Source organism: Malus domestica, chromosome 14 (genome assembly GCF_042453785.1).
Source record: "Malus domestica chromosome 14, GDT2T_hap1".
In the NCBI taxonomy this organism is placed as follows: Eukaryota; Viridiplantae; Streptophyta; class Magnoliopsida; order Rosales; family Rosaceae; genus Malus; species Malus domestica.
The window spans coordinates 7,854,208-7,869,905 of record NC_091674.1 but is presented as its reverse complement, the minus strand read 5'-3'; the positions used below and the strand labels follow the sequence as shown (position 1 = coordinate 7,869,905).

General features: G+C 41.9%; 1 long non-coding RNA gene across 1 annotated transcript; it reads right to left on the bottom strand.

Annotated features, from left to right (window-relative positions):
* Positions 1-3,939: 3,939 nt before the first annotated feature.
* Positions 3,940-9,879, bottom strand: LOC139191451 (uncharacterized). Its single transcript, XR_011575508.1, has 2 exons — positions 9,461-9,879; positions 3,940-4,220 (listed from the first exon to the last, which is right to left on the bottom strand). It is a non-coding gene; the product is annotated as an uncharacterized lncRNA (long non-coding RNA).
* Between the last annotated feature and the right edge of the window lie 5,819 nt (positions 9,880-15,698).

Here is a 15,698-nt window from a genome sequence, read left to right as displayed (position 1 = left end):
TGCTTCCAACTTTGACATGTCATCTCTCTCTCCTCTTCTCGAGGCCTCTCTCTCTTCTAAATTGAATAATCCTCCACCGTCCCACTGAAGCCAATCATAGACTCTCCACAAATCCAATCCACACCAAATGCCTCTCCAACGCCATCGCAATCTCCGGCCAGGCCTCTTGCCACTCCTCGACCAATCCCCGCTCGCCATCTACCTCTCCCCGTCCACTAAATCCTTGCTTGCCGTCAACCTATCAGACCTCCCCGCCTCCCCACTCCCTCTCGTTCTTGTCGTGCTCAACACCTTCCACTCGCGAGAGATGTCGAAAGAGATCGAGGGGTTTTTGTTGGCATTCGCGACAAGGGTTTGTTTAGATTCGGAGTTGGTTCCGAGCAAGGTTCTAAAAAATGCTAGGCACTAGTCAGGCAGTGGGTAAAATAATTATATATATTATATAAATTAGTTAAATTTACTATATAATGGATAAATAAACATTGAGTAACATGTTATTTTTGAAAAAGATATACATATATAATGAAGAGTATAATATAATTTAGTCTTAAAAAGAAAAAATAATAAAATATTATATTATAAGAATATAATATAGTATAGTTGTAAAACAAAACAAATAATAAAATATTACTGAATAATTTATATAATATATTTATTAGTGGGCAGTGGGTATTATTTTTTATGCTTTTTTATTATGAGCCTTGTGGACTTTCACACAAAACTAGGCATTTTTTCCTCTTTCCCAATTTTCCCTACTGCCTAGTCTCTATCTCTCACCTCGAGTTCTCCGTTTCTAACCCTCCATCTTCTTCTCTTTTGAAAAACAACAAATCAAACAACTCCCTCTAACCCTCTATCTCTCCTCCGCATATCTCCCTCTATCACTCCCTCTAAGCCACCACGGTAATTCTCCGTTTTCATGCACATAAGTTATGGGAAAGAGACAGAGCCACGCCAACTTTGAGTTTTGATTCGGTGCGATGTGGTCGTACTCCTCCATCATGTTGTCAACGTCCTTGTCGGTGGTGATAAGGATCAACAAGTCAAGTTCCTCGTTCAACAGTTGGTGCTTCACAGTCACGTCACTCAACCTTACCCCACACTTGCACTGATCAAGTATGCAGTTTGCACAGACGCAAAGTGAAGAGACGAGGAACGACTAGCGCCGCCTAGCTTCGTCTAGTCGACCGCCTAGACCTTCTCTGATTTATTGAACGTTTTGCCCAAAATCACCACGGAAGCCCACCGCCCAACTCCTAGGCGCCGCCTAGGCTGATTTTTAGAACACTGGTTCCGAGGAATGAGCTGTTTGGCAGGTGAGTGAGTACTTTGGAGGCTGTGGCCAGGGCTTTGGGTGCGCTCGAGCCTAATGGGATGGATAGGGTGGCTTTTATTGGCTGGTTATCTTAATAAGCCCATAAAGACCAGGCCCAAGTTGTTGAAGAAAGGCAAGAAAAACAATGGCCAAGAGGAAAATGATTTCGGACACTTGTAAGTGAGAGGTATTAGGTTCGATTCTCGTTAAAGGCGAATTTGAACCAAATTATTGTTAGTGCATTGTGAGGTTAAGTCTGTCCCATCCCCTTTAATGTAGATAATATCGTTTGTTAAAAAAAATGTTGTATTTCATATGCGAAAATTTATTCATTAAAAATTATTTTTCACTTCTTTCTCTAGGAGAAGGAAAATGCAAAAAAAAATTCTCATGTTTGGTAAGAATAGGAATGTAGGAAATATCATTTTTTGGGGGGATATAATGGAAATTTTGCAGTGTTAATTTGTTACTGACACCAAATTTGTCATAAGAAGATAGCAATCAATGCATCTTTTTTGGTTTCCTGTAAGGAATGAGAAGTTAATACCAAGGGCTGGAGGGATTCACTTGTCCTCCTATTTTTTTGTGACCCAAAAAATCATTTCACGAGTGTGCACTTAACCCAACATGGGAAAGTTGTAATATCCCGTCTCAAAATTTATTATTTATTTGTTTTACTGTTTTGAAAAATGTGATTCAATTTAAGTTTCAATTTGGTGTACTCAAAATAGATAGATAGAGCTCATAGCATATGGTGGGTGTGTACTTAGAACCTTAACTTGAGGCGGTGGCCGTGGCGGAGTTCAATTGGTTCTTTGAAGCATTTGAGAAGCCTGGACTTTCCTCAAAATAAAGGAATCACCGATCTCCTCAATTCAATTTGTAAGTTGCAGAGCTTGCAAAGTCTGAATCTCGATGGATGTGTGAATCTTAAAGAGTTGCCTAGAGACATGAGCAAGTTGATCAGCCTTAGATTCCTTAGAATAACCACAAAACAATCAAGTTTCCCAGAGGAGATGCATCGGCTCAGTGCCTTAACACAACTCAGAATCATAGAGTGTCCTGATCTGGAGAAGAGATGCTAGTGCGACACATGAGAAGATTGGCCAAAGATTTCTTATGTTACAACTATTTATTTTGAATATAATAGGCAAGTGTCTTCAATGCCGCCTGCCTCTTAGTTCTCTGTTTGTCTTTGTTTCATGTTTCTAATCTTTTGTTGTTTCTGAGTTGCTTGTATTTTGTGCCACCCGATTTAAATTGTATTGTTTTTTTTTATTTCAGTAGATTTAAACATGTTGATTTAGTACTACAATCTAGTTGTATTCCTCTTCATTTGTAAGCGAGAGGTCTTAGGTTAGATTCTCGCCAAAGGAAAATTTGAACCTCCTCCCCTTTAATGTAGATAATAACGTTTGTTCCAAAAAACAATGTTGAATTATTGTAACATTACTCCATTTCAATCACACTTTTGAGAACCACGCTGATTCTCTATCACGACCACACCAAGCTTTGGGAAATTTGGAAAAATAACCAAATTTTAGATCTCATATAGAATTATAACCACCATTTTAATTTTATGATAATTATAACCAAAACTTGATGTAAAACTATTAATATACCCTTAATACTAGGGTTTCTCATAACAACCACAACACAACCTTTAAACTACCTTAAAATGTTGAGGATTACTGCAGATTGAGGCCACTGAATTAACTTTCTCTTTAATTAGCAAGACAAACTATGAGAATGTTCTTCAGAAGGTACTAATTCCATAGCTAATTATTATTTTTGTAATTAGATACTTCGATTTAGTGTTTCACTGACTAAATTGCATACATTCCAATATATTTTTCCAGTGGATGAAGAAAGAATACGAAATTGCATATGCAAAGTGAATAGTGAAAACAAAAAAGTGATGAAGATTAATTTCTCATTTTAGGATAGTTTAAAGGTTTGTTTTGGTTGTTGTGAGAACCCCTAATATTAAGGGTATATTAGTACTTTTACATCAAGTTTTGTTTATAATTATCATAAAATTAATATGGTGGCTATAATTCTATATGGGGTCTAAAATTTGGTTATTTTTCCAAATTTCCCCCAAGCTTTTGAGTAAAAACCACATTGGTCACATCAATTTATGTTCCTGTCGCCTCATCTTTAGCACGGACCTCAAATTTTCTTAGTAATTAAATTCTGTTACTCCCCCCCCTCGGGGAACTATCTCAAGGCTGCCTACCCCCTTAACTATTTTTCTTATAGATTTATCCCTTTAACTAGTACAAGACAACCAAATAACTCATTGCCTTTAGATTTAAGAGAATTTCATCCAAATGTCTGTTAAGCGGTGTCATGTGAGAGGTGCGAGACACATTTTCGAGCGCAAACTTGTCTTTGATCTAGCTCCTCCCTCTACTTTCCCTTTGCGTAAAAGTCGAATTAGCAAACAACTGAAAAGATTACGGTTATTTGGGACAGATAGAGCAGGGATTGATGTGTGGTTGGACTAAAAAATGTGTCTCATGTCTCTCACATGACACCACTAAACGGAAACTTGGATGAAATTCTCTCAGATCCAACTACAGGGTGTTATTTGACTGTCTTATGCTAGTTAAGGGGGTAAATCAGAAAGGAAAATAGTTTGAGGAATAATTGGCAACCTCGTGATAGTTTGGAGAAACAATTGGCAGCTTACCCTTCTCCAGTCTACGAATTCTGACTACTGACGATTTCACCATCATCAAACTATACAAAAGTATTAGAGGAATTCAGCACTTGCATTGCGCAACAATAGGTTGGTAGAGATGAGGTTGATGAAGCCAATTGCCAAGAGAATGTTTCATGTGTCTTCTATCAGAAGCAAAGGAACGAAGGAACATTGGTACATGCACTATCCGGAAACACTCTGCACCACATTACCCACAAAGGTATCTGTTGATGCACAAAACCGGGGCGGTCTTGGAACAACGTAAATCCGACCGTGAATCTGCACAAACGCTCAAGAACACGAAGAACACAAAGAACACAAGGATTTTATCGTGGTTCACCCCAATGTTTGGGCTACGTCCACACTGTAGTTGATTCTGTTTCTCTGTAATTGTATGGATACAAGTGTTTGAGGGGAAGTCCCCCAGAGAGAGAAGAGAAGGGAGAGGAGAGCCTCGGTGGTGTGAGAACTCTCTCTCAAGGCTTCTAGCCTTTGTTTTCAGCTCTAGCCCTTAGAAATGAGGACTTAAGACCTTCTTTAGAATGAGGGGGAGTCCCCTTTTATAGAATAAGGGGCTCCTCCTCTTTTACATTTGTCGTGGGCTTAATGTGTGAGGCCCAAATACGAGGCCCAAATATATGGTACCAACAGTAGTCCCCCAAGTCTTCAGTCAAGAGAGTCTTTTGGCTGGAGACTTGAAATTCAGTCCATGTGTGGGCCGAAGTAACTAGATGTCGTCTTGAACTAGTACTTGATATGAGGCGGTGCTCAAAGTGAAATGATGTTCAACTATAAGTAGCACATGTTGCGAGGCTGCTCGGCTTGTGGCTTATGTTGCCTTGTTTGGCTCGGCTTGTGGCGTTTGAAGGTGAGGGAGTCCCTTTTATAGAATAAGGGCTCACTCATCAATACATAAGTGATGGGTTATGAGTGATGCTCGCGGCGAGGCGGTTGCTCAGCTGGCGGCGTTGCTCTCTAATGAAGGTGGGGGAGTCCCTTTTATAGAATAAGGGCTCGCTCCTCAATATATAAGTGATGGGTTAGGGGTGATGCTCGCGGCGAGGCGGTTGCTCAGCTGGCGGCGTTGCTCTCTAATGAAGGTGAGGGAGTCCCTTTTATAGAATAAGGGTTCGCTCCTCAATACATAAATCATGGGTGATCTCTTAATGAAAGTGATGGAGTCCCTTTTATAAAATAAGGGCTCGCTCCTTAATACATAAATAATGGGCTAGAGTCCCCCAAGTATTTTTCATGAGGCCCAGTTGAGGCCCAATATATGGTACATAATGTAGTCCCCCAAGTCTTCGGTCAATAAAGTCTGTTGGCTGGAGACTTCAAATTGAATCCATGTATGGGCCGAAGTGGCGGTTGTTCGGATGCGGTATTTGTATACCCTGCACTGAAGCTTTGTAGGTGAAGCTTTGCAAGTGAAGCTTTGAAGCTAGAGCTCTGTAAATGAAGCTTTCGAAGCTGGAGTTTTTGTAAATGAAGCTTTGGAAGTTGATTGACATAAGTGATGCTCATGAATGTTTATGTTGATTGACATGAGTGATGCTCATGAATGTTTATGTTGATTGACATGAGTGATGCTCATGAATGTTTATGTATGATTGTCATGAGTGATGCTCATGAATGTTTATGTATGAATGACATGAGTAATGCTCATGTATAATTTGAAGTACTAGGCGTACTTTTGATCACCTGGTTGGTGGCATGAAGGAGAGTACGGGTTGTACATTTCATCACCTGGTTAGTGGCATGAATGACTAGTTGCCAAATTAGAGTACAGGTTGTACAACTCATCACCTGGTTGGTGGCATGAATGGCTAGTTGCCAAAATTAGAGTACGTGTTGTACATCTCATCACCTGGTTGGTGGCATGAATGGCTAGTTGCCAAAATTAGAGTACGTGTTGTACATCTCATCACCTGGTTGGTGGCATGAATGACTAGTTGCCAAATTAGAGTACGGGTTGTACATTTCATCACCTGGTTGGTGGCATGAATGGCTAGTTGCCAAATGATATTAGAGTACGGGTTGTACATTTCATCACCTGGTTGGTGGTAATAGCGGCGGGTTGCCGAATAATTGTGGAGTACTGGGCGTACTTTTGATGGCCTGGTTGGTGTTATTTTGGGCTTATGGGCCTTCGCCCTCCACAACATTCCAGCCCATTTATTTTGGGCTTTGCCCTTTTTTTTTTTTTTTTTTTTTTTTTTACTATTATTACCCTCTGATGGGGTTAATACAGATGTCTCCGAAAGATAAAAAATAAATTACATCACTCAAAACAAAGGTTTCGACAGTTGCAGATATTTGGTACGTACTGCACCTACTGCGTACTGGGTTGTTGCAGATCTTTTTCCATGTGCGTATTCCAATGGCTTCAGAAAAGTGGGAATAAGTTTTCTTTTTCAAAAGTTGATGGCATCTTCTGCTTTACTTTTGTTTTTGCTTTTCTGCTTTCTGCAATTATCTCCGATTGAGTAGTGGGTTGTTTCATCATTCTCTGGTGGTGGTTTAGAGAAGTAATAATGATAAAGCAAAATAATAAAGAAAAAAAAGGGTCTTATCTTGATTTGTTTGTGTTGTCCATGTCGGCTTTTCCAGAAAAGCTTCTTTAGTCTCTCTCTTCCTCCAAATTTTAGAAAAGCACTGATAAAGCTTATGGCATGTGAAGCTCAAATGCAACTTGGATTGCTTTAGAAAAGTCGGCATTTAATACAGCATTTCTAGCCCCTGGTTCTTTAAAACACATTCCTCATGTCTGGGCCCGGCTTTACATTAGCACATGGTGGGACTGGGGGATTGAAATCCAGAAAAGACCGATTGCTCAGCAGTGTCCCCAGCTGTTAAAGAAGAAATGAACGAGTTCGCGGCAGTTTTGGGTGCTGAAGGCGAGAAATTGGTGGTAGCAGCAGCGGCAGAATCCATCTTCTTCTCAGCACACCCAATACCTTTTGTCAGCGCAACCGGAGTGGTTTTTAGATGAGGATTTTTACGGCAGCGGCGAAAGGTGAACCACCGGCGTCAGACAGTAAATCTTGAACGCAGTAGATTGTTGAGAACAAAAGGTTGCTCTGTTCTTTGATCCCGGGGTTCTGCAATTGAAGATATCGGAATTTGGGTTACCGGAGCTTTCCGGGACAGGGCGTGGCCGATTCTTCCTCTGTCCAACAACGAAATGACCTTCCTGAACTTGGTTACTGCCATTTCCGTCACCGCTTTATACTCTGTTGCATCTTCCGTGTTCGACGACACGGACTGGTGATGGTGATGATCATTATACTCCAGCCCCCTGTTAATGCACTCGGTGTGGAACACGTGGCAGAGACAATTCTAAGTTGTTTATCAGATACAATAATGAATCACATCTCAAAATCCCAGGTACTCTCAGCAGTTAATTTTGGCATCTTTCGTTCCTCCGCCAAATTGACAGATGCTGAAAACTGAGAAAAGCCATTGATTTTTTATTTCCTCGACCACTCCAACCCCAACAACATTATCATAAACCATCTGGGCCACCGCGAGATCCCACAAATTCTTGCCCAAATCGCACGATGGCTCAAACATCGTGGAGTGAGCCTCTCTGGTCGTGGCACCAAAACTTCAACAGATAGACCGAAGAAGGCGTTGGGACGTTGGAGATTTGATTGAGATAAAATGAGAAGAAGCACGACGACGGGCACGCGGACGAGAGCTGATCCTTCAACCTCTCCTAATTGCAGGTAAGGCCGGCCTTGTTGGGACAGTTGACGGTGAGGACGGAGGGCTCATCAGGAGCCTTCCTCGGCTTGATAACGACGATGTCGTCGCAGGGAATGCCCATGGCGGAATCAGGGTAATCACGAAACTACCCCTCTTTCAGTTGGGTGTGTTGATTGATGTGTCAGGTTGAGCGATGAGGGACAAGATAGAGACGAGGGACATGAGAGATATATAGAGATGTTGTTGTAGCTGCTTTAGCATAGACAACCAAAGACCAAGATTTGATCAGAAACCCATTAAAATTCTCCGATTGGAAAGACCACCCATTTCGAAAAAATGCCGATTAGGAGACCCAAGTGAGGATTTGATCCAACACGCCATGGGAGGGCATGAAGCTAAAGAATTCGTGCTTATTTTTGTTTTGCTTGAGAAAAATCTGTAAAGGTGTTGAAAAAGTTGTAGAGAAAGACATGGAAGCCATCATTTTTTTCTGGTGAGCACTTTGGAACTCGGTGGAAATATGAGGACATGGTGGCGTGGATGGGCTGCAAAAGCAGGTGAATTTGCAGCTGAAATCTTTGGTTTCCGTGTTGACTGACTGAGAGAGGAGGCAGAGGTGGTTGGAGATCTGCGAAAGTTTTCTGGAGAAGCCAAAGAGTGAGGTTTTTGGGTTCTTGGATTTCTGCAGATTCACGGTGGGGGTGAAAAACTGAAAGAGAACCGACACAACTTTTCGTATCGATTCCCACAGACGGCGCCAAATGTTGATGCACAAAACCGGGGTGGTCTTGGAACAACGTAAATCCGACCGTGAATCTGCACAAACGCTCAAGAACACGAAGAACACAAAGAACACAAGGATTTTATCGTGGTTCACCCCAATGTTTGGGCTACGTCCACACTGTAGTTGATTCTGTTTCTCTGTAATTGTATGGATACAAGTGTTTGAGGGGAAGTCCCCCAGAGAGAGAAGAGAAGGGAGAGGAGAGCCTCGGTGGTGTGAGGACTCTCTCTCAAGGCTTCTAGCCTTTGTTTTCAGCTCTAGCCCTTAGAAATGAGGACTTAAGACCTTCTTTAGAATGAGGGGGAGTCCCCTTTTATAGAATAAGGGGCTCCTCCTCTTTTACATTTGTCGTGGGCTTAATGTGTGAGGCCCAAATACGAGACCCAAGGCCCAAATACGAGGCCCAAATATATGGTACCAACAGTATCAATTTACATAGAGGGAAACAAACTTAAAAGATATATAGCATGTTACGAAAGAGATGCTGAAACACATATTCTTCGCCCCGAAAAGGAGTACGCATCCTCCCATTTTCATATCATTCATTTCACTTTAGAGTGATCTTCAAACAAAATATTCCACTTCAATTAATCAAGCACAAAATGATACCAAAACATAAAGAACATTCTTGCGCATTTCATTCATTCACAAGGCAGCTTATCGGTTTTACCCACAAGGAGTAAAAAGGTAAAAATAAAAAGCATTTGTAAGTAGTTTCTTAAGCATCATACAACTCACTTTTACGGTTTCAGAATTAGTAATTTAAAAAGACCAACGTGATCAACAACAAATATAGGATAAATGAGATTAATTGCATGCCACCTTGAAGGGTTGTCTTTGGATCATTATTCATACATTTATCATAAGGAAGCATCATCATCATTATTCATACTATCTCAATTCCCCTGCAAAAAAAAAAAAAAAAAAAAAAAAACAGATGGCTGACCTTGCATTTTCGTTGGCAAGCAGACTCATTGAAAGGCTCAGCTCCATTGCTTCCGAGGAGATTTTCCTGGCGTGGGGCGTTAAAGCGGATCTGCAAAAGCTTGGACGCACCATGTCCATCATCAAAGACGTGCTCTTGGATGCCAAAGAGAAGAAAGCACGTAACAAGGACCTACGCAATTGGCTACAACAACTTAATGATTTGTTCCTTGATGCAGAGGATCTGTTGGACAAGTTTGAGTGCGAAGCTTTGTGAAGACAAGTGGTTCATGGCAGTGGCACAACTAGAAAGTTACGCTGTTTCTTTTCCCGCTCTAATCCAGTTGCATTCCACTTGCGAGTAGGTCATGGAATTAAGGACATAAGAGAGCGGTTAAATCAGCTTAAAGATGATAAGAAATTTGCTGATCTTCGCCCTGCTCATCATCATTAAATTGGTGATAATTTAAGGGAGAATAGGAATACGACTGACTACCTTATCCCTTCTTCGAAGGTTATTTGTAGAGAAACAGAAAAAAAATAAAGTTGTTGATCTTCTAATGGTACCAGGCGATGATTATGAAGGTCGGGAAAATGGGAATGTGGTAGCATGTGGTAGCATGTGACATTGACTTTGATGCTACTACATTGACAAAAGAGATCCTTGGCTCTGCATTAGGTACAAAGATCAGTTAAAGGTTGTCTCCGTATCAGTTGCAAGAACAACTATGAGCCGCTTTACAGGATAAAAAATTTCTGCTTGTCTTACATGATGTGTGGAATGAAGATCGTAACAAATGGTGCCAGTAGAGAGATATGTTGACAGAGGGGGCCAAGGTAGGAACTAAGATTTTGGTGACGACACGGAATAGCTCTGTTGCTTCAATCATGGGCACGGTTCAAAACATAAATTTAGACATTCTTTCTTTTGAGGATTGTATGTCTTTATTTGTTAAGTGTGCATTTAAAGGACAAGGAAGACAGCATCCACGCCTCTATGAAATGGGAAACGATGTTGTAAGAAAGTGCGGAGGGGTTCCGTTAGCTGTGAAAACCTTAGGGAGTCAACTTTACTCAAATACTGATGAGCGTCAATGGAAATTGATTAGAGATTCTGAGATATGGGAATTAGAACTAGAGGGAGATGGTCACATTCTACCTGCTTTGAGACTGAGTTATACTCAATTGCCCTCTCATTTGAAGCAGTGCCTTGCTTGCTGTTCCATTCTTCCAAAGAATTAAATTGGATTTGATTGCAGGGAATTGATCAATCTTTGGATGGCACAGGGAATCCTTGAATCTCGTGATCATGGGAATATGGAGTTGGAAGATGTTGGTGAGCTATATTTCAAAGAGTTATGGGACAGATCTTTATTTCAAAATGTTAAAGAATACACCTTCTTCTGTGAATTTGATATGCATCATCTCATCCATGACCTTGTACAATCATTCGCACAAGGTGAGAGACTGATAGTAGAGTCTGCAGGCACAAAGGGCGTCTCTGAAAATGTTAGACGTCTAACATTTTTGGAAATTGGCCAAAAGGTTTCAACAACCTTGCAAAAGTTGAATAAGGTACGGACTATAGCAGTAGAGAGTTGTATAAATACTGATGAATCCTTCCTCCGCACTTGCATTTCAAGATTCAAATATCAGCGGTGGCTTAGAATAGTCAATGCATCTTTGGAATTGTTGCCGAGTTCCATTGGTTCTTTGAAGCATTTGAGATGCCTGAACTTGACTAAAATTGAAAGAATCACCGAACTACCCAATTCAATTTGTAAGCTACAGAGCTTGCAAACTCTAATTCTCGCTAGATGCGTGAATCTTGAAGAGTTGCCTAGAGACATGAGCAAGTTGATCAGCCTTAGATACCTTGCATTAACCACAAAACAATCAAGTTTTCCAGAGAATCGAGTGGGATGCTCGACATCACTTTGATATCTTGGTATTATGGGGTGTAGTAATATAACATGTTTGTCTTGCATCATTACGCTCTTTGATGACGGTTAATTGTAAACAACTTGATTTGGTGATGGAAAACTATCAAGTAATTCCACTAAGGCTCCAGAAATTGAGGATTGAAGGAGTACCACGAATGGTGGCATTGCCTGAATGGTTTCAAGGAGCCACAAACACACTACAAGAATTTGGTATAGCAGACTGAGAATTTGGAGGCATTACCTGGGTGGTTGACGAGTTTCACATCGCTTAGAACAGTTGCCCTCATATCATGCCCCAAACTGTTGTCTTTGCCAGAGGAGATGCATCACCTCACTGCCTTAACAGAACTTAGGATAAAAAATTGTCCTGATCTGGAGAGGAGATGCTAGCAGGACACAGGAGAAGATTGGCCACAGATTTCTCATGTTCCATTTGTTTATTTTTATTAAAACAGGGTTGATGTCTTCCATGCCACCTGCCTCTTATTTTCTCTGTTTGTCTTCGTTTTATGTTGTCTAATCTTTTGTTGTTACTCCATTTTAACCAACCTTCTAGTAATTCCGACGGTTTGTGATTTCACTGCCGTCAAACTAGGCAAAACTATCAGAGGATAGGCACATACAAAGCTGTTCCATTGTTACAACTAGCAGTTAAAGCTTGGCCATTGCGGATGGAGCTTCCCTGTTATATTTTGGCTAACCATACGGCACAAGCTGACCACAAACTTTAATTAAGCAAATCGAAAGCTTTACTAAACAATAATCAACTTCTTGATTTTCAAGCCCTGAAGACTTGCAGAGAGTAAAAACAACTTAAATAATATTGAAGTTACTTGTCATTCAAGTTAAAGATGCAATTCTCTATACAATCTTAAGGCTGTTTGTACCATACTTGATCAATCCCGAAACTACTGAGCACCGGTCAACATTATACCGTTAAGGACCCAGAAGAGTTTCCCTCCAACCAGGAGGCCAATCACAGTGCGACACATGTCGACATCAGAAGCCAATCACAGTGCGACACGTGTCAACATCAGAAGCCAATCACAACACGACACGGGTCAATGTCAGAACAAAGCTAGAAACTCTTCTATAAAAGGAGATCATTCTCCCACAATATTTCCAAATGTCATTTGTACTAAATCATTCACTAGTACTCACTAAAAGAGGGCTTGAACCTATGTACTTGTGTAAACCCTTCACAATTAATGAGAACTCCTCTACTCCGTGGACGTACCCAATCTAGGTGACCCACGGACATCTTGTGTTTGCTTCCCTGTCCCTATCCATTTACATAATTATCCACACTAGTGACCGGAGCAATCTAGCAAAGGTCACAAACTTAACACTTTCTGTTGTACCAAAGTCCTCACTGATTTTGTGCATCAACATTCGGCGCCGTCTGTGGGAACGACACTTATTCCCACTCTCTTCAGCTTTGTTAAGCTGGTTTCCACCATTCGTACACTCTCTTTTGACCAGGCATCCCTTTCCAACATAGGGAGCGAAGGAAGCCACAACACACAGAATGACACCCTTCTGGCACCTAGTGCGAAGCAACGAAAGAAGGAACAAAAGAAGTTTGCTCTTCAGGCTAAATTCAATGAGCTGGAGGCTTAGAACAACAAGATAGCGATGAAGAATGAGATCCTCCAAGAGCAGTATGAGAAGGTCTTCGAGATGCTCCACGAGGCTAGATATACTAAAACACACGAGCTCATCACCCTTGTGGAAGTCAACCATCAACTGGGTGCCCCCTAACACGGAGGGTCATTTGCCCTCGACATGGGTATTCCTGTTGAGGAGTGAGCTACTCATCAAAATGGCGACCAACATGAGACTTCTCTCAACCTAGCTACTTCGACTCGAAGCAGGAGGAGTGGAGGAAGCCACCTCCTTACAGAAGGAGTGGAAGGATCGAAAGCTGTCTTTCGCGACTGTCGAGACTTCCTAAAGCAACGTCGAGACAATCTCATCCATGTAAGCTCAAAGATCAATGACCCAAAGGTCTCTGAAAGACTCGGTCCCCTCCCATGTCCCATGCCGTCTACCAATTTGGGGAAAGGGCAATAAGTCATAGAGAAACACGAAAATATAGAGGACTCAGAGATATTCCGACAAACATACCTTGGAAGTCAGTACGGCGAGTCCAGGGAAAAATCACATGCTTTTGATCAAACCTTCCTACTTCCAAGAGGAGATGGAGATTTACGAAAGAAAGCTTCAGTGGTACATGACTCCACTCAGGACCCTCTTGTCCTACAGCTCCTTAAGGAAGTAAACAAGTTGAAGGCCGAACGACAAGCTAAGATACCTGATTGGAACCAACCTAGGCCTAGCCCTCTTACAAGGAGGATCCTCGACACCCCCTTCAAGCAAAGACAAAGCAGAAGCTTGGCTTGCAACTCTATACTATAAAGGAGGACCCGATTGAACACCTTAACCTTTTTGAGTCCACCATGGCATACTGGATGCACACCGATGAAGAGCGATGTCTTCTCTTCCCCTCTACCCTCTCTGGTGGAGCTTTAAACTGGTATTACCGTCTTTCACCTGAGATGATAGACTCATTTGAGGAATTGAGGAAATTGTTTGTTTCTCAACACATTTTCCAGACCGATCGCTTGCACTCTGCGAATGACTTGTACACTATTCCCCAGAAGCCAGACGAGTCATTACGTATGTATGTTAGTCGCTTCAGCCATAAGTATTCTTGTTGTGCCAAGGCAGACGACAAGACTGCCCTCAAAGCCTTCACGGCAAGCCTACGTGACTGTTTCTTTAAGTACATGATCAATGCCAACACTTAGAAGACTTACTCTGAGGTGATGGCGCAGACTTATAACCATGCCTCCGCCAAGGCAAGGACATACTAAGAGAAACCCCCAACAATCATCCCCTATCTGCAAGTGGGAAGTGGAAACCAGACCCACCCAAATGAGAAGACCTCAACCTTCCAAACGGTAGCGGTGCCCCCTGCCTTACTTAATACTTTGCCAAGTCAACAGACATATCAATCTCAGGGCAAAAGGAAAGATTTTCATCTTCACCAGTCTTATTTTAGTAAAAGGAGTAAGGGACACTACCGCGATAACCAAGTGTATCGCCACGATAATCCCTAACCCCAGGCAGTCAACACAGTAGGTCAAGCACGTGTCAGAACAGGCCCTACCCCGAGGTATGAGGCATACTAACCTTTGAACGCCACATGCATGGCCATTTACCCCACCATAGCACACCTGATACCGAAGCCAAAGCCAAGGCACTCAGATTACAAGCCCACGAAGAACACGGGCACGTTTTGCTGCTACCACGAACATAATGGCCATGACGGCGAGAAGTGTATCACCCTTCGTGATCATATTGAAGCTTTAGCACGTGAAGGAAAAATTGATCAATTCCTCATTCACCCTCCAAGGGGTAACCATAACCAACGTCAGGTGAATGTGATATATTCCATAAGTGGCGGCACACCCATATCTAAATCTTCCAACAGGGCTATGAAAAACAGCGAACGAGCTTTAAGGCCTGGTCACCAAGTGTTTCACGTGGAAGACATCAGGGGAGGCAAGTATCAAAAGCCTAACTGGGATCCAATATGTTTCTACCTTGAGGAAGAAAAAGGTATCATCTACCCTCACAACGACCCACTGATTATGGAAGCTCACATAGCTAACTTTGAAGTACGACGAATCCTGGTAGACACGGGGGCTTCGGTTAATATCATGTTTGCTAAAGCTTTCAGAGCACTTAATGTAGCTGAACACTTGCTCGATCGCTTGATTTCTCCTTTGATAAGCTTCTCCGGTGATATCGTGCAACCTTTAGGGAGCATACACTTACCTTTCACCATTGGTACATGCCTTTACATAGCTACCACCTTTCACCATTGGCACCACCTTGTCACCACCCATTCGGTTGGCATTGATCTCTTTTTTGCAAAAGAACATTGAGGTCTTCACCTGGTCATACGAGGACATGCCAGGTATCTCTCCAGATATCATATGTCATCGCTTGAGTATTGACCCCAAGACCAAGCCGGTGAGATAGAAGCGAAGATCTTATGATGCTGAACGATACGAAGCAATGAAGGCAGAAGTTGAAAAACTTAAAGGCATAGGCTTCGTCTGTGAAGTCAATTACCCGACATGGGTAGCAAATGTGGTCCTTGTTAAGAAAAATTAGACCAAAGAAAGTCTCCTGCTCCAAAAGGTCTTGTGGAGAATGTGTGTCGACTACACCGACCTAAACAAAGGATGCCCCAAGGATAGCTTTCCTTTTCCTCTTATTGACAGACTTATAGACTCTACGGTAGGG